At 36.9% G+C, this 19,002-nt stretch overlaps 1 protein-coding gene across 2 annotated transcripts in view; it reads left to right on the forward strand.

Annotated features, from left to right (window-relative positions):
* Positions 1-19,002, forward strand: part of KCNN4 (potassium calcium-activated channel subfamily N member 4) — a 785,842-nt gene that overhangs the window by 737,905 nt on the left and 28,935 nt on the right. The window lies entirely within an intron of this gene.

Genomic DNA, 19,002 nt, shown 5'->3' on the forward strand with positions numbered 1-19,002 from the left:
GCATGCTTTTAGAAAACATTAATTTTTAGCCTTGAAGAAACTAGTGTTCTGGCTTTCTGTTGCCCTATTATCAGCTTGTCCCCATGGAAATGTAAGAACAAAATGTAATCCTTAAACTTTTCATTATATTCTATGTTTTCTTATTTCCTTGTTTCCACTTAACATGTTATTAGATTAAGCAAGCGGCCAGCACCAAGGTGTAATAAGCACAACAGAACAAAATTAAATGTTAAATATTAATTTATTAGTCCGAAACAGGTTTCGGCAAACCTGCCTTCCTCAGTAGGATATATAACAAAGCCCATATAGTCATACCACATATATATAGAACAGTCCTACCAATGAAAAGTCAGCCTTACAAATTAAGTCATTTCCTATAGCAATTATTAAAATATTTACCTGAAAAAGTAAACAGATAATAATAAATGCCATCATCTTGTAGACTGAAAATCACAGACTTTATAAATGATCACTGAGCCCCGGTGAAAAAAGGCCCCCCAATTTTATAATCCAATATTTCTTTTTTTTATTCAGAATCGAGTGCCAACCCTGCCTATTGCTTCTATTACCATAAATCCTATCTATAATCATTAAGTAAAACTGTGCAGTACCATGAATAGTGCAATGTCTATATAATGCATTCATCAGTCATTTATTACGTATATCACTCTGATGCTCTAACATACGAAGATGCAAAGGACGTGATGTCTGGTCTATATAGAAAGCCGAACAGGTACATGTCACTAAATATATTACCCAGTCCATTCCACATTTACCAAAGAATCTAGTATCAAAAACCTGACTAGTGTTCTTACTGGTAAATTGTTTAGACTTAAATATATATTGACACGAGGAGCAGTGGCCACAGGGAAAAGGGCCCAGCAATCTATCCCCAGTAATAGTTATTTGATGATATACAGCACCTCCTGTACTAGTACGTTTAAAGTGGGAAAAATGTGATCCCAGTGTTTTTCTTCTCTTGTATGAAAACTGACAATTAGGACCAAGAGCATGATGCAATTCATCATTGACTATTAGTATGTTCAAATGTTTAGAAATAACCTTCCGAATCAGATTAATATTGCGCCCATATGTGGTTACAAATCTAATGTTATCAGATTCCACCCACTGTGTTTTATCTTTCTATTCCAGTAATTGCATCCTGTCCAAATCTGAGGCCCAGTTACTGGCAGATATAATATCCTGTTGTTTATAACCCCTAACTCTAAATCTATTGATAAGATATTGTTGAGATATAATATAATCCTCCGAATTAGAACAGATTATTTTTATACGTAAAAACTGGGACTTAGGGATATTGCGGATGGTGTGGCTTGGATGCATGCTGGTGGCAAAAAGCAAGTTATTATACTGGGGATACTTATGTAATACTTGAGTTCTGAGTGTGCTATCAGGATTTCTAATAACTGTCACATCCAGAAAGTTGATTTGATGGTAATCTGAATTTAATGTAAACTCAATTCCCCATTTATTGTCGTTCAAATACTGAACAAATTCAATAAATATTGCCTATCAGCTCACCACACCAACCAGCAATCATCCAAGTACCTCCTCCAAATATCAAGTTCATTCATATAAATATGAGTGGGGTAATATATTAGCTGTTCCTCAAGATATCCCAATAACAGGTCTGCATAGATGGGTGCAAAAGATGCACCCATTGCAGTACCCTGAGTTTGCCAGAAACATTACCCCTGGAAATAGAACACATTCTTATTAAGTACATGCTCTGCCATGCATATTAATAATGTATTAAAACCGGCTGGATACAAATTAGCTCAATCCAACCAGTAATGTAAGGCCTAGAGCCCAGCCCAGTGGGGAATGTTAGTGTATAAAGCTTTTACATCAAGGGTGCATAGAGGCCAATCAGGCTCCAGTTGGGTAACTGATAATATTTTAAGAAATTGTGTCATATCCTGTATTCTGGCATGAATCAAGTTTAACAGGGGCTTCAGATATTGGGTCAGAAATACAGAAAGAGGTTCCGTAAGTGAACCATTACCGGAAACTATTGGTCTATCATGGGGTTTTGTCAAGGATTTATGTATTTTTGGTAATAAGTATAGTATCTATTTCTGTGGATCTGAAACAGTCAAATATAATCTCACATAATCTGAAATAATCCCTTCTTTGACAGCCTTATTCAAGAAAGAATCAATTTCTCTTTTGATATTGGGTGTGGGGTGAATAAGCATACACATGTAATGTCGAGGGTTGGACAACTGTCCATTTCCCTCCCCCAGATAATAATCTGTATTCATAATGACTACCGCCCCTCCCTTATCAGCTGGTAATATTACAATATTTTTGTTATCCTTAAGTTCCTGTAAGGCATGGCATTCCCCAACCATAAGATTATGACCAAGTAAAGTATATTGACCCAATCCAAAATAAATATCTCTGAGCACAGCCTGTTGGAATATAGACATGTGCTTATTCATAGGAGGTATAAAATCTGACTTTAAAAACATGAAGTCAGTAAATCTTTGAGAGACATCTCTAGGACCAAAAAACAGTCTTAAATTTAGTCTATGACAAAAATCATGTACATCAGTAACCATACTGGTTTCATCCACAAAAAAGCCCACAACATAATTTAAGCCTTTATTGAGAAGTTGTTTTTGTTCAGCGGTAATTTCAACATTGGAGATGTTTAAAATATTATTGTCAGCATCCCCTACTGAGATAGTAGAGTTTGAACCAGACCCTCCACTGTGCCTATTTTTATGTTTTCTCCCACCCCTCCTCCTGCCACATCTAAAGGGTGGTCTAAACTACTCTGTTTCTTTGGGTCAAGTCAGTCCCGTATGTTAGCACACTCCGTGTCTGTAGCTGCGGACTCATCAGCAGAAGTACTGCTATAGGTATTGCCTGTTTTCCTAAGAATAGACCTAGGTCTCTTTCTGTTGGTCCCCCCATAGGCTTGTTGGTCTCAGAAAACCTAACAATTTTCTGAGCATCAAAATGTTTACCCCTGTGATAATCCATCAGATCCCTGTTGAACTTCCATATTTTCTTTTCTTTAATTTGCTTTTCAAAAGTAAATAGCTCCCTTCTGAGTTTATTGAGGCAGATAGAGTAATGAGGTTGACCCTCATACATTTTCAATTCCTCACAGAGGTTCTTAACATCTTCAATATTCCCATCTATCATGTGTTCATAATGTTTGTTTGTTTGTGTCCTTCAGCTTTTCCCGGTTAGGGGTCGCCACAGCGGAACTCCAGTCCGCTAATGATTGGCAGTAGATTTTTACGTGCTGGCTTGCCAGGCCTAACACACATCCTTCAATGAAGGAATGCCCATTCATGCATGTTGCCACACAGAAGATGCTCTAACTGAGAATCAAACGGGCAACGTCTAACTGTGAGGCGACAAAGCTACCGCAGCACCACCACCGTGAACTCAAAATATGAACAAATGACATGGATGCATTCTGTTGAGCAAGACTCCACTCCTGCAACAACAGATCATCTATCTTACCCACAAGGGGTTGTATTTTAACCCTAAGGCCTCTAGGTGTAATATCTTTCCTTTGGTAAGCTTTGAAAAGCTTAAGGTGCCAGATATTTGTCCGTAATGTTTTCATACTCTTTCCTAGTTTGCTGAAAGCCAGATTGCAGCCGTCAACTGGATCAATATTCTGTTCATCAATATTCTTGTAATTTTCATTAGAAATGCTGAAAACCCATATATCATTTTTGTCCGCACAAAGACCTTTCAAGATCACCTCGAGACCCATGACAATAAGCTTACAATCTGTTGGTTTGCAACCCAATTGCTTAGATGGTACAAAGATACTGAACACCCATCAACCAATGCTACACCAGAAGACAGATAATCTGTTCCAAAATATACCCCAAGGGTGCTATATTATCTATGAACAAATAATCAGTATGTGAGAGATATAACCAAATAAAACCCTCACCATACAAATGTTCCTAATTAAGTGCGAAAGTTCAACAGGGATCAAACAATCATAACCAAAAGAGGGAAATATCCAACTACCCCTATATACCACTATGAGAAAGACCAAGGAAAGTATATAGAATATATTTATATGCATACACAACAAATCCAAAATATTTTAATTAGTAGTGTATGAGACCATTAACAGGCCCCTATCTATGTTGAAACAATAGACTCCTGATAGAAATATAACTACTAACAAGTAGCCATATATCAGTAGATATAAAAAAAACAGCAAGGGTATCCACTAGTATAATCAGGTATATTTGTCCCAACTAGGGTCATACAGAGGCTCCCCCTACTATACAAATCAAGTTATATGGAAAATAAGTAGGCCTGTTTTGAATATGTTGCCATGGAAAAATCATCCCAGTTGTTAAACACATATAGTGAAATGTAACTTCTTCTTCTTCTTCTTTCGCACATTGAATGGCAGTGAGTTTTTACAGTGCCAGCCCAGCCCAACCTTCCACAGAAGGCACACTCACACACACACCTAGGGCCAATTTAGAGTGTCCAATCCACCTGCAGCATGTCTTACCACAGGGAGGACATGCAGACAACCACTGCACCACCATATAGTGAAATGTAACTAAGAAACCAAATGGGACTACTAATATTATAGCACAGGGACACACTTCTACCCAATAATATCCCACTTTAAAAATCAAATATATCTAAACAGTAGAACAGACTGAGCTAAAATAGTCACCTGTGATGTCTAAATAATCCCTCACTGTTCAACAAGTACAATTAAATAACACCAATCAGTCTACAAGATGATGGCATGTATTATTATCTGTTTACTTTTTCAGGTAAATATGTTAATAATTATTATAGGAAATGACTTAATTTGTAAGGCTGACTTTTTCACTGGTAGGGCTGTTCTATATATATGGTATGTATGGTATGACTATATGAGTTTTGTTATATATCCAACTGAGGAAGGCAGGTTTGCTGAAACCAGTTTGGGACTAATAAATTAATATTTAACATTTATTTTTTTTTCTGTTGTGCTTATTACACCTGGCTGCTTGTTTACTAATATCTGGTTTGGTTTGGCCCTGCACCTGCCGTATGTGCAGACATTTTCACTATATCATGTTATTAGATTAAGCCAAAGATCTTAATCCAGACATTCATCTATGCAAAAGTAAGAGAAAACATAGCTGTATTGCACTCCATCCCACACCTCAACAACCCAAGACTGCAGCTTATTTACTTAAACATAATTTTTTCTAGCCATTTTACATTGTAATGCCTACATTTTTAATACTAAAAAATAAGGAAAGAGAAAAAAGGCATCTGTTCACTTTAATATTTTTATTACATACAAGGACAACTAAAATTCTTTACTATAAAATATGGAATTTTTATCATTAAACGTTTCATAGAAATACTATTAAAAAAGAAAGTGATATACTTACAGTTATCTTTTCCCTTCCTCTTCCTCTCTCATCAGTGTCCTTCCAAACATTAATGACATGAAGTCAGGCAAATGCCTTAAAGTTCTCCAAATGTTTAACAAAGGCAACAAAAGTCCACTCTTTCCATTTTCTCTTATGTGATTGATGCTTTGCAGTCTCACATTTATTCACTAATTTCCATGTTGCTGGTCTTCATCCTGTTCATCTCTACATACTTATTCCAGATTCTGGTTCAGTTCTAAGGTACCCTGATTCTTCAAGTCAACTCCTGTGCTTTACTCTGTTCCTCAAGCATTTTCCTGTGGAACAGTGGAAAATGTTTCATTGGCAAAGTCTCCCAGTGTACTTTATTATCATATGGATGAGAAGCAGGGTCATCTTCTGCTTGGTAGCTCACTTTTTGTTGGACAAACTTTTGTATTTCCTCCTTAGCCTGTTCTTCATCAACAATGACTGTGATGCTCCAGGAAAAAAATATTCTGAAGACAGCTGGATATAGCAGTTTGAATCTTATACCTGCCTCTTGACATGCTGCAATTGCTGGAATAAATTTCTTTCTCTTCTTCCTGGTATACAGTGAATAATTATTTTCCACAAACACTCTACTGTGTCCAATTTTTAGTACTTTTCCCTTTTGTCAGCATCAACTATTTCTGCTGGTAGATTTTCTTTACTAACACAGGTCTTGGCTGCTTCTTATGGCCAGATTTGGAGCATATGCACAGTGTGCCCTTTCAACTAACAGTTCCTGCTGTGGAATACCAGTCCAGTTGCTTATGTGTATTTTTATAAAATTAATACAGTCTGCCCCTTCTATCTTCTCTGGTACAACAAAAACTCTCAGATTTTCATTATGTGCTCTGCCATCTTGTTCTACCATTTTTGAAACATCTTTTCTTGAATAATATAGTATTCACCCAGGCTTTTCTTCATTTTGACCTCTGATTTTTGCAGTTTTATCAGCTCATCTGAATATCTGTTTAAAACTTATTCCACCCATTTCCAGCATTTTATTTGAGTTGATACACTTCTTCAGTGTTTCATTTATTTTAATCAGTTCTGAGCACATCTGACTTATTTTTCCTCTAGATTACTGAAAGCCATGTCTTGCACCAAAACTGAAGCTTGAACTGCTTCTTGCTGAGCAGCTGCAAGTTTCTTCATAGTCAGTATATTTTCTACATCTTTCTAGTTGATGTTTTTTCAGGCTGTCTTACCAGCCAGTAACTAATTTACTAAAAGTGATAAAGTTCCTGGCCTGTGTCTTTCAATTTCTTTTTTCACAATGGGAGAGCTGAAGTTAAGATGTTAATCAGTGTGTAGACATCTTCTAAAGCAAAACATCTGGAAAAAATGTGACACAGGTTCAAATGGGAGAAACAACTATATAGAAGATCATCATGCCAAACACTGTGTGCATGTAAAACAAAAGTTGGAAATACATATTTAAAAACTGTTATGTATAATAAGTGGGAAAAATAGATTTCATTATGACGTCTACTCTATTCACATTATCTTGGAATGTAGATGGCCTTACTAGCATAGACAAAAAGAAAAAAGATTGCAAGGAAGAGTTGGCAAATATTGCCAAGTCAAGATGTGCCATGCTGATAGACTCCTACCCAAGAAGATTGAATGCTGTAATTAAATCAAAAGGTGCTTCAACAAAGTATTAGTTTAAGGGTCTGCACACTTATGCAACCAGCTTATTGTATGTTTTTTATTTTTAATATTTTTCCCCTAACAGATGTGTTTGTTTTTCAATTGAATTGTACAGTTTATAGCTCACATTAAACGTAGGAAAAGTATTGAAATGATTTATTGTGGTCTCATTTTTTATATCACAAAAACCTGGCATTTGAACAGGGGTGTGTACACTTTTTATATCCACTGTGTGTCTGTGTGTGTGTGTGTGTGGGGGGGGTTACCTGTAAATGGTCAAGTGGTTAGTTGATCAAATTGAGAGTTGAAGACTGAAAGTGATTGTTTGAAGTGCTATGCATTAAATACAGCTTCCAGAAAATTACTCAAAGAAACTATCTCAGGTTGCAAGGTAAAGACAGGAAGATTAAAAAAGATAGTCATCAGACACCATTCATAAAGAAAGCCAGCCAAAACCTACTCATCAGTCCACAAGACATCAAAGGCAAATGGAAGTAGAACTTCCAGCAGCTTCTGAATGAAGAAAACCACACAGATGTAGTCAGTCTAGCAATAGGTTCCCAATGTAGAAACATAGGGCATGATCCTAGGTGGGGGGGGGGGTTGGGGCATCAATGCTGGCAGCTACAAATGCCGGCATTATTATTATAATGTTTTTGTTGTTGTTATATAGCTTACAAATGTTCATTCATGGTTGCTGAGTTTCATGATTGTGCATCAGTAAACAAAAACAGTGTTCCCACCAGTCTCATTTGATAAACAACGTAACAACTACCATGGATTTTCTATTGCCTGCCATGCATCTGGTTGATGTGCTTTTATTTGTATGCATTCATGCTGCCATCTTATATATAATAGTGAGAACTAGTAGCAGCAGTAGATTACTGTATTCCATTTTTTGGAAACAGGACTGGATATGTAGTAAAAATAGAAATGCTCTGCTTTTTTATTTTGCAGTACTACTGTTAAAATACTTTGGAGAAATTTTAGTAGTGCAGTCCTTATAAAAAATGGCACTGCATAAAGTTAAACAAGTTGCTATGACTATGTGAAGGTGGTAATTAACTAGAGTGTGTTTGCTTGTGAAGTGAGTGTGTGTGCATGTGCATCTGGCCATATATGTGCCTTTCAACTTTCATTGAATTTGTACATTTATAATTTTGTCTCATATTTTTGCCATGTGCTGTCCCTCGATAAAGTCTACATTTTCTGGTCATCCAGTAGTTCCAGTCTTTTGAAGTTCATACTTTTTGTTGCTCAGAAAATGCAGCTCTTGTTGTTCTGCTAAATTTTTTAAATAAATGAGAGCAGTCCAGGAATTAACTCTGAGCTATTAATGAAATTATTCCTGCAGTGAAAACAGCAGAGTTTGATTCCTTCCACATCTGCTTTTGTGACAGCGCAAGTTGCCTAACCAGACAGTATTCCTGAGTTTCCCTTGAAAAGGGGCACTTTGTACAGTGAGTTTACCTAGTTAACAAGTAGACAAGTAGACAAAATAAAAACATAGACAATGGGCCTTTCTCCCCATTATTTTGGTTAGTCTGTGTAGAATTCCAGATCAAAGCAATTGAGTGGTATTTTGGTATGCTTCTCATAAAAGTTGTGGTTTTCTGGCAAATTGTTGTGGAGTGCAGTCACTAAATAATGATAGGCATGGTTGGGGGCTATTATAATTGTTTAGGTGTTTACCTCACAAACACAAGGTACTGAGATTAATTCTCACCTTTGAATAGGAAATCAGCTAGACTTAAAATATTCCACAAGGGTAGCTAACCAAGTACTTACTTATGAACCTATGTGAGCTTCAGACTTTGTGTCCTTTAGAAAATGCTTCCTAATACAAAGTATATTATTCAATTGATTTTCTTAGTATATAGAAAAAATATTTAAAATCAGTTCCTGATTTTGGGTAGTTGTCTATGTTTTATGAGCTAAGAAGGTGAGAGGGCAGAAGGAAGTTGCAATGGGTTGCAGTGTATGGTTCTGACAGCAGCGAGCTGAGATAAATTTCTAGGCCATTATTTTTACAATGTATGGTTCTTACAGCATTGAGTTGGGATACATTTCTAGGCCATTATTTATGTATGTATTCATTCACTTGAGCTCAATAGATATCTGAGGTATGGATTATCATACAGATGGTTGTAATTGATGTGTGGTGTGTGTGTGTGTGTGTGTGTGTGTGTGTGTGTGTGTGTGTGTGTGTGTGTGTGTGTGTGTGTGTGTGTGTGTGTGTGTGTGTGCAGACACACACATACTTCTTTTTCTTTCGGCTGTTCCCATTAGGGGTCACCACAGCAGGTCATCTGTTTACATTTCTTCCTGTCCTCTGCATCTTGCTCTGTCACACCAACCACCTGCATGTCCTCTCTCACCACATCCATCAACCTTATCTTAGGCCTTCCTCTTTTCCTCTTACCTGGCAGCTTCATCCTTAGCATCCTTTTTCCAATATACCCAGCATCCCTCCTCAGCACATGTCCAAACCAATGCAATCTCTGGCTTTGTCTCCAAACCGTCCAACCTGGGCTGACCCTCTAATATACTTATTCCTAATCCTGTCTATCCTCGTCATGCCCAGTGCAAATCTTAACATCTTTAACTCTGCCACATCCAGCTCTGACTCCAGCCTTTTTGTCAATGCCAGTGTCCCCGACCCATATAACATAGCTGGTCTAACTACCATCTTGTAGACCTTGCCTTTCACTCTTAGTAGTACTCGTCTGTCACAAATCACTCCTGACACTCTTCTCCACCCACTCCACCCTGCCTGTACTCTCTTCTTCACCTCTTCCACACTCGCCATTACTCTGAACTGTTGATCCCAAGTATTTAAATTCATCCACCTTCACCAACTCTACTCCCTGCATCCTCACCATTCCTCTATCCTCCCTTTAATTCACACACATATATTCTGCCTTAGTCCTGCTGACCTTCATTCCTCTCCTCTCTAGAGCATATCTCCACCTCTCCAGGGTCTCCTCAACCTGTTCCCTACTCCCACTACATATCACAATGTCATCTGCAAACATCATAGTCCATGGGGACTCCTGTCTGATCTCGTCTGTCAATCTGTCCATCACCACTGCAAATAAGAAAGGGCTCAGAGCTGATCCTTGATGTAATCCCACCTCCAGCTTAAAAGCATCTGTCTCTCCCACTGCAAATCTCACCGCTGTCACACTACCCTTGTACATATCTTGTACAACTCTTACATACTATTCTGCCACTCCCGACTTCCTCATAAAATACCACAACTCCTCTCTAGGCATCCTGTCATATGCTTTCTCTAAGTCCACAAAGACACAATGCAACTCATTCTGATCTTCTCTGTACTTCTCCATCAACACTCTCAGAGCAAACATTGCATCTGTAGTGCTCTTTCCTTGCATGAAACCATACTGCTGATCACTAATCATCACCTCCCTTTTTAACCTAGCTTCTACAACTCTTTCCCATAATTTCATGCTGTGACTGATCAATTTTATCCCTTTGTAGTTACTACAGCTCTGCACATCACCCTTATTCTTAAAAATTTGTACCAAAACACTTTTTCTCCACTCCTCAGGCATCCTCTCACTTTCCAAGATTCCATTAAACAATCTGCTTAAAAATTCCACTGCCATTTCTCCTAAACACCTCCAAGCTTCTGCGGGTACGTCATCTGGACCAACACCCTTTCCATTCTACATCCTCTTTATTGCTATCCTTGCTTCCTCCTTGTTAATCTGTTGCACTTCCTGATTCACTATCCCCACATCATCCAACCTTCTCTCTCTCATTCTCTTCATTCATCGGCCCTTCAAATTACTCTTTCCATCTCCTCAACACACTCTCCTCACTTGTGAGTATGTTTCCCTCATTATCCTTTATCCCCCTTACCTGCTGCACATCTTTCCTAGCTCTGTCCTTCTGTCTAGCCAATTGGTACAGGTCCTTTTCTCCTTCCTTAGTGCCCAACCTTTCATACAACTCTCCATACACCTTATCCTTAGCCTTTGCCACCTCTCTCTTTGCCATGCACCTCATCTCCTTATACTCTTGTCTACTTTCTTCATCTCTCTGACAATCCCACTTCTTCTTCGCCAACCTCTTTCTCTGTATACTCTCCTGTACTTCCTCATTCCACCACCAGGTCTCCTTGTCCTCTTTCCTCTGTCCAGATATCACACCAAGCAACTTTCTAGCAGTCTCCCTTACTAGCTCTGCTGTAGATGCCCAGCTGTTCAGTAACTCTTCACTGCTACCCAGTGCCCATCTTAACTCTTCTCTGAACTCCACTTCACAATCACCTTTTTTAATTTCCACCATTTGATCCTTGGTGCTGCCCTCGCACTCCTCCTCCTCTTCTTGATCACCAACGTCATTCTACAGACCACCGTTCTATGCTAACTACACTTTCCCCCATCACCACTTTACAGTCACCAATCTCCTTCAAACTGGCCCTCCTGTATAGGATATAATCCACCTGTGTGCATCTCCCTCCACTCTTGTATGTTACCCTATCCTCCTCCCTCTTGTTAAAATATGTATTCACCACAGCCATGCCCATCCTTTTTGCAAACTTCAATACCATCTGACCTTCTGCATTCCTTTCCTTAATACCATACCTATCCATCACTTCCTCATCCCCTCTATTCCCTTCACCAACATGCCCATTGAAATCTGCTCCCAATCACCACTCTCCCACCCTTGGGTACAGTCATCATGATTTCATCCAACTCACTCCAAAGTTTTTCTTTCTCATCCATCGCACACCCAACTTGCAGAGCATATGCACTAACACATACATATTCATATATATATATATATATATATATATATATACATACATGCAATTTGACCAGGAAAAGCTGAAAGACGCAACACCAACAACAACATACAATTTATTATATGGTTGCAGTCCAGAAAAGTGAATGTTCCTAAGAGCAAATGTTCCCAAAGGTGTGTTTTCCAGCCTTCCAACTGCTTTCCATGCAAGACTGTGAAACATTTGGGTCTGGAAATTTGCCCTTACTCTGCTGTGTGCATTCTTAGAGTGCACATATATATAATCAGCAGGAGCTGTGCAGCAGTGTTTGCCCCCTGCAAAAACATATTGTTTATAATCTTTTTTTGCGTGAGTTTATATATTTTTAGATTTGCTCTAAAATTATTGCTCCTTTTTTATTTCTCAAGTGACAGTTCAATCAATGATGAGACAATAACTTTATTTATATTGATATATGTATGTGTGTATGTGTATACCACTGCGCGCGCGCACACACACACACACACACACACACACACACACACACACACACACACACACACACACACACACACACACAAATTGCCAGTTTCTGTGCAAAAATTAAGCAGTTCAACAGCAACATGCAGCCTCAATTTCGATACCATTTAGTTCTTACACTATTCTAAGGCTATCAAAGACTATTGTAATTTAATTTGTAATTCTGGCAGAATTAACTAGGGAAAGTGAATTCTCCAAAAACTCCTGAAATGTCATATCCTATTGAATATGTATATTAGATTTGTGTTCTAGCGCTGTGTTTTATATTCTTCATCCACAACAACCTTGAGAAACTACATAAAATTGTTTAAAATTCCAGTTTTGTAAAACGGTGTAATAACTACCATTCCCAGAATAATTTGTTAAGGTATTGTATGAACAATCACTGAAACTCTTGTGTAATTCAATGGCAGAAAATGATGCCATTGCCAACTCTGCATTAATGGTAAAGAAATTAATGGCGGTGCTATTTACCAGAATCTCTGCACAGCTAACCAAAAGCAAAAATTCTAAAATAATATATTAATTCATTAAACGCAACATAATTTTATAAGAATGGAGTCCATGAGCTAATCTGTTTAAAAATATACTTTCTATATAATTTTATACTAAGAAGGCTTCTTTCACTCATTCATGATCACTAACATAATTTGAAGCATGCTTCTGACAGTTTAATTTTTTTCCATATCTTTTAGGTGTCTAGTACAATGATGGGAAAGGACCCCATTCTTAAGTCAAAGTATGATTCAAGTTTGTAAAATTAGTATTGTTTCAGTCACTGATATTAGCCAAAAGAGCTCTTTGCAGCACCAGCAATGTGCCGAAAATTGACTCCTTCTGTAATTCACAAGGAGTTACATGTATCATAGCATATCTAAATCTAACTGTAAATTCTTTTTTATGAAAGACATTGCTCCTACTACTATTAGAACTGTCTGTGTATCCTTCTTCCACATTGTTCTCATTTCTGCCTGAAAATCCTGGTATTTTAGGACTTGGTATCTCTCTGTACACAAGGCACTGGTTATCCCATCTGATAATAACGTCATCATTCTATATAACGTTTGTAGCTAATGTTTCCAATGCTTCTCAGCTACTTTGATATTCAATATCTGCACAGTAAAAATGTTTGTACATTAAGCATGCTTCCCTATGTTACAGGAAACTCAAATTAAGATTTTTTGACCACTTTGGTAATATTTATGTTATTGCTGCCAATTAGCAATAACCTTTAACTTGTATCATGCTGTGCCAGCTCTTTTAGTCTGCTCCAACAAAGTTTTGTTTAATCAAATTAATAATTTGATATAATTCCAATAGTTTAAAAATACAGACTTGCAGGAACTAACCTTGCATGCTTAGAAAAGAACTTTGAAAAATATAAATATGGTCATTACACAATCTTCTAGACAAAGTAAAATTTAACATTTGAATTCAGAGGCATGTATCATTTTTTTTACTGTCAACACTACTTGCAGAAGCAAAAACTGTTAAAATGTGCATATAAGACTCCGTTTTGTACTTCAAAGTAAGTTAAGGGTACTATTCAAGAACATTTGTTCAGTGTGTTTTAGTTGTCACACCATCATCAGAATCCACTTCTTGATAATTGGGATTATAAGCATATCCCAGAGGAAACAGTTTGGTTCCATATCCTGCCATGACCAACTCCACATGTCATTTGTGTATTCCTTTTATTGGACTATTTAACCTTAAAATCTTATATATATTCTTGCAAAAAAAAAAGATATTTTGCAAGCATTTTAATGTGAAATTATTATTTCAGGTCTGGAAGAGCAAGCCAACCATTATGTGTTGGATGAAATAAGTGTTTCCCAAACCACAGACAAGATAGCACACTACAATGCCATCAGACATTTATTGTCACTCAGATGGTTTGTTCCTCACTCCCTTATCAACAGAAATAAACAATTTTATTTTAGCTCATGAAGCAGAGAGGGATAAAACAGATGTGTGACAATAATATTGCTTTATGGTACTGCAGTCCTTTGATTCATGTGCAGGTTGTAGCTGTTCTTTGTGATACATGTAATGTGGCACAACTAGCTAGCCTACTGACTAAAGGTCAAAAGGGTTTCCCAAGAATTCCTAGTTTAACACAACCTCTCAACATTTTAGAATTTTTTTCTCAAGTACTTGATTAATTTTAGGGGTCGCCACAGCGGAACTCCGGTCCGCTAATGATTGGTAGCTGATTTTTACTTGCTGAGTTACCAGCCCTGACGCACAACCTTCAACAATGCTACGCCCATTCACATATGTCTCCATGCAGAAGATGCTGTAGCTGAGAATCGAAATGGACAGTGTCTTACTGTGAGGCGACAATGCTACTGCAGCACCACTACCACGTCCCGCAGTAGTGGTGCTGCGGTAGCATTTTCACCTCAAAGCAAGACGTTGTCCCATTCGATTCTCAACTAGAACGTCTTCTGTGTGGAGGCATGCATGAATAGGCGTGCCTTCATTGAATGCTGTGCATCAGGGCTGGTAACTTGGCACATAAAAATCCACTACCAAACATTAGCAGACCCGGAGTTCTGCTGTGGCCCCTAACCGGGATAAGTCGAAAGACACAACAACAACTTGATCAATTTTATATGGAGTACAAGTAATACATCTCAAATATAAAATGTCTCAGTAGCACTCATTAATCAAATCTTTTCTCATTGCCAGAGTTAAAGCAGTATTATTTAATAACACAATTACTGTGCTACCTTTTTACCCATACTTGCAAAATATTTCCTAGGTTCCATTGTAAGTAATGTAAAGGGCAGAATTAAATATCAGACTTCTTACTGAAATGGCATACCTAAAATTTCTAGGAACTGCTATAAGTTCCACATGGACAAAGGACAAATATTATTTTTCTGACTATGAAATAAATAACCCATTAAGAAGATTTTACTTTGAGGGGGGCAACTAATAGTAAATCCTAACATCTGGGTTTCCCCACTTTCTGTGTCACGTTTTTCTACCTGCTATTCCTGAAGTACCAGCTTTCTTCCATGCAATGAATCAGTGTAGTTCTTGTCCCTTCTTACATACAAACTCTGTAGTATATTCCCCTCTGTCCCCTGCTCTCTTTAGTGCTTCACACCACTGTTTCTGGGCACTGTTTGTCCCTCAATTATGTGTGCAGTGGTCATGCTAAAGAGGTTATTGTTTTCCACAGTTTTAATCTTTTTTATCACTTCAATTGTTTTGTGTCATTGTTATTAGCACCCAGGACAGATAACAGAATATCTAAATAAATTAAGTGAATAGTGCCCAAAGATTGCTATTCCCACTGTTTATTTTGTTTAAGCTCTGAACATAAAGCACAAGTGTACAAGTACAAAGTTATGCAACGTTTTAACAGGCCACAAAGTTAAGAAAGCATACGTCTTTACATTTTACCTTACAGAAACATACTTTAAATCTCTTGAAAAAAAATCAAAGAAGTATTTCATTAAAAAGCTGAATTCTACAAAAACAAAAATGGAAGAGGTGACTCACAGAATAGTTGAGTCTGTCAGGAGGGAAAATAACTATTTCTGTTGAACTCTAACATTGTACAACTCTGAGAGGTTTCTCTAAGGGCACACATTCTGTGGTGCCTCTAAAACCAGATATATGAAGTCTGTCCTAAGACTGCCTTTTGTACGTCTATCAGCATCTATGCCTCTGACATATGCAATAGGAAGCACCTTCACTGGTGCCTATGTTACTACTGACTTCAGACTTACCTAAGATCATATCAGAGGTAACACGGAAAAGTAATCCAGTTTATTCAACTGTGGGAGAACTGACTACTACAGCTCTAAGGCAATTCACATTGCAATTTAATTTGAAAAACAAAATGTGCACCTTCAACCATACCAATCAAGGTTCAAGTTTCAAAAAATAAGGGAAAGAGGAGCCCTTCCTTTTTCTAAAATGATTAGAAATGTTACTACTCTGTAAAGCAATAAAGTCTTCAGCTTATGCAGTTTGAACATGAGGATTCCCATTCATCGTTACCTGCATGTTCTCCAAAAAATATACATTTTATTGAAACAATTATTCATTTCCAAGCGTTTATTCTGCCCTAATACTGAAATATCTCTTCCAAAGAAATTATATCTAAGTATGCTTAATCTTCCAGAGTCTGTGAGGAAAATTCATCTTAAATATAGCTTACCCCTAGATACAAAGAATCGAAATAAAGATGGAGATCTTATCTACAATAGAGATGACAATAGTTCAAATTTGCATTATAATGTCACAGGAGATTAAGAAAACTTAGTTATAGCATCAGCATCAATATGTGCTAAGGCTTTTTTACCTTCTGGGATGATGATAGTGAAGGAAGATTGTTGGACACATTTCATGAAAAAGTATGTACACCTAGTTTGCTTGCTGTTAGGATTACTGATTTAATTTATTAATTATCTAGTCATGTTTTGGTGACTGGGGCGTCCAACTGGGTTGGAGCTACAACCCATTCATTTTCCACAGAGGTACATGGAAAAAGCTGCAGTACATACATATGGTGTATATTTGGCAACAAAGAACAACATTAACAATTAATTTGCGTGTCCATGTGATTAATTTTTAGAACACTATTTTGGGTTTTAGAGCACTTTAAATAAAATTTCAGATTCAAAAGCAAATGATAAGTCAGAAATGTTTACAAAAACAGGAGATAAAATAGGTCCTCACACCATGAAATATTTATATTATGCTAGTGACACTGTATCTAAGGCTGCTGTGACAGTCTCAGTCATTAAGAGACAGATAAGTTACCCTATAATGTGAAATCTCAGGTAACCTACGTATTGGATGTATGTTTTAATGGGAATTTGCTGTTTGAGAACATGGCTTTGGAGTTTCTTAATATTTTCCAGGAAATGGATAAGATCTGTAAGTCCTATTTATTTTCCAAAGGAATAAGCCAGCTTCTATTTATGCATATTTCATATATTTTTTTACAATGCACAGACTGTGGTTTTGTGTACGGTTTGATATTTGTGTCACATCTTCCTGATTATCAAAGACATTTAACTGGATTTCATATCTACCTCTTTCACTCCTATAACACTGTTTGCTTTCTTATTTAAATTACTAGGCCTCCAAAGTAAGTCTAGACAGATGTTGACTTAACTTCATGGACAAAAATTCCAGCAGGGAACTATAAGGCATTTTAGCATGGTTCCATTGTTTACCCAAAACATTGTCATTGTTTAACTGTTCTTCCCTTACTGCTAAGGTTATCTGTGAAAAACACTTTTCAGAGGACTCTCATTTTAATTTACATATTAGTGTTGCTAAATGACACCTAATCTTCAATACCTTGATATATATAGGTTTATACTTGTTTTTTGTCTTCATTCATACAATACATAAAAGCTAAGTCTGTACCTTAACTTTGTATCTTTACTACTCCTTAATTTATAGCTATATGGGATAAACTGTAACACATCTGAGTGTTATGTAAAATATGTGGGTCATTCTTTAAACATAAATACACAAAGTGGACCTTATTGGAAGCAGCACAAGTCCTTTAAATTGCTATATAGCTATATCTTTTCATTTAAGGATGTGCACATTTTCCAGATAGCCAATAAATTATTTCAAACTAACTTCATATTAGTTAAAATAAGTATTATAAGGATGTCATTACAATAAGCCTAGTTGGCTTTCAAGTACCTTAACAGTCTACCATCCTTCTAGCGCTACCTGTTAAGTATTTATTGAAATATCAAAAAATATAAGTGTCAAAGTGGATTTTCCCTAGGAGAATTATTTCAGACATTATAACAATCAAAACTGATTTCTATATTTTAGAGCAGAAAACACTTATATTCTGTGAGCATGGCTATATAAACTATATGTTGCCAGTTTGAATAAAGCTTGTAGTTATGTTTTGTTCTAATGCAAAGGAATGTTATGGAACACTATTTGCCTAAGAAAATAAGTTATTTTGTCTATGTTTTGTTACAAGTTCTGTAATGAATGCAGCATTGTTTTGTAAAGGAAAGTTATGGCATGGATGAAATCATGGAAATGCAGTATAGTGTATGAGAATATGCAGAGGTGTAACAGCACTGACAGGTTCTAAATTATGATTGCATATTTCTACTGTCAGTTAAGGATATAAATTGTAATTGGAAGGAATTTTATAGAATATTATCATGAGACTAGTCAGAACTTTCTTTCATGTACTTAAGTCAGTAGTTCTGCCATATTAGTAAAATTTCACATAGCTTTGCACTTTCTGTGATCTCTGCTTGCTGCCATTCTGTTCTGAATAAATGTACTGCCTTGAATTGCTCGGTAAATTTACTGAAGATGGATGGTAATAAGGAACCTCTTAATACTACCTGCCCTCTTAATCCTTTTTTTCCACCTGTCCCATGTAGTTACAAATACCTCTATGGATTTCCTTTCCACCACTCAGTCCAGTTGTCTATTCCACAAGTCTATAGCCATCTCTGTAAAAACAGTTTCAGAGATTCAGGGAGCAGAAATGACCCTTTCACATCTTTCTAACATGATCTTGGGCATCAACATCATGCCCCATTTCTTGTGGTCTCAAGTGAGAAGGGCTTTAGCTTCTATAGCATCTGGTTATACTCCATTCCATCTTTT

The sequence above is a fragment of the Protopterus annectens genome, chromosome 8.part0 (assembly GCF_019279795.1).
Source record: "Protopterus annectens isolate FY-2018-M chromosome 8.part0, PAN1.0, whole genome shotgun sequence".
NCBI lineage: Eukaryota > Metazoa > Chordata > Ceratodontiformes > Protopteridae > Protopterus > Protopterus annectens.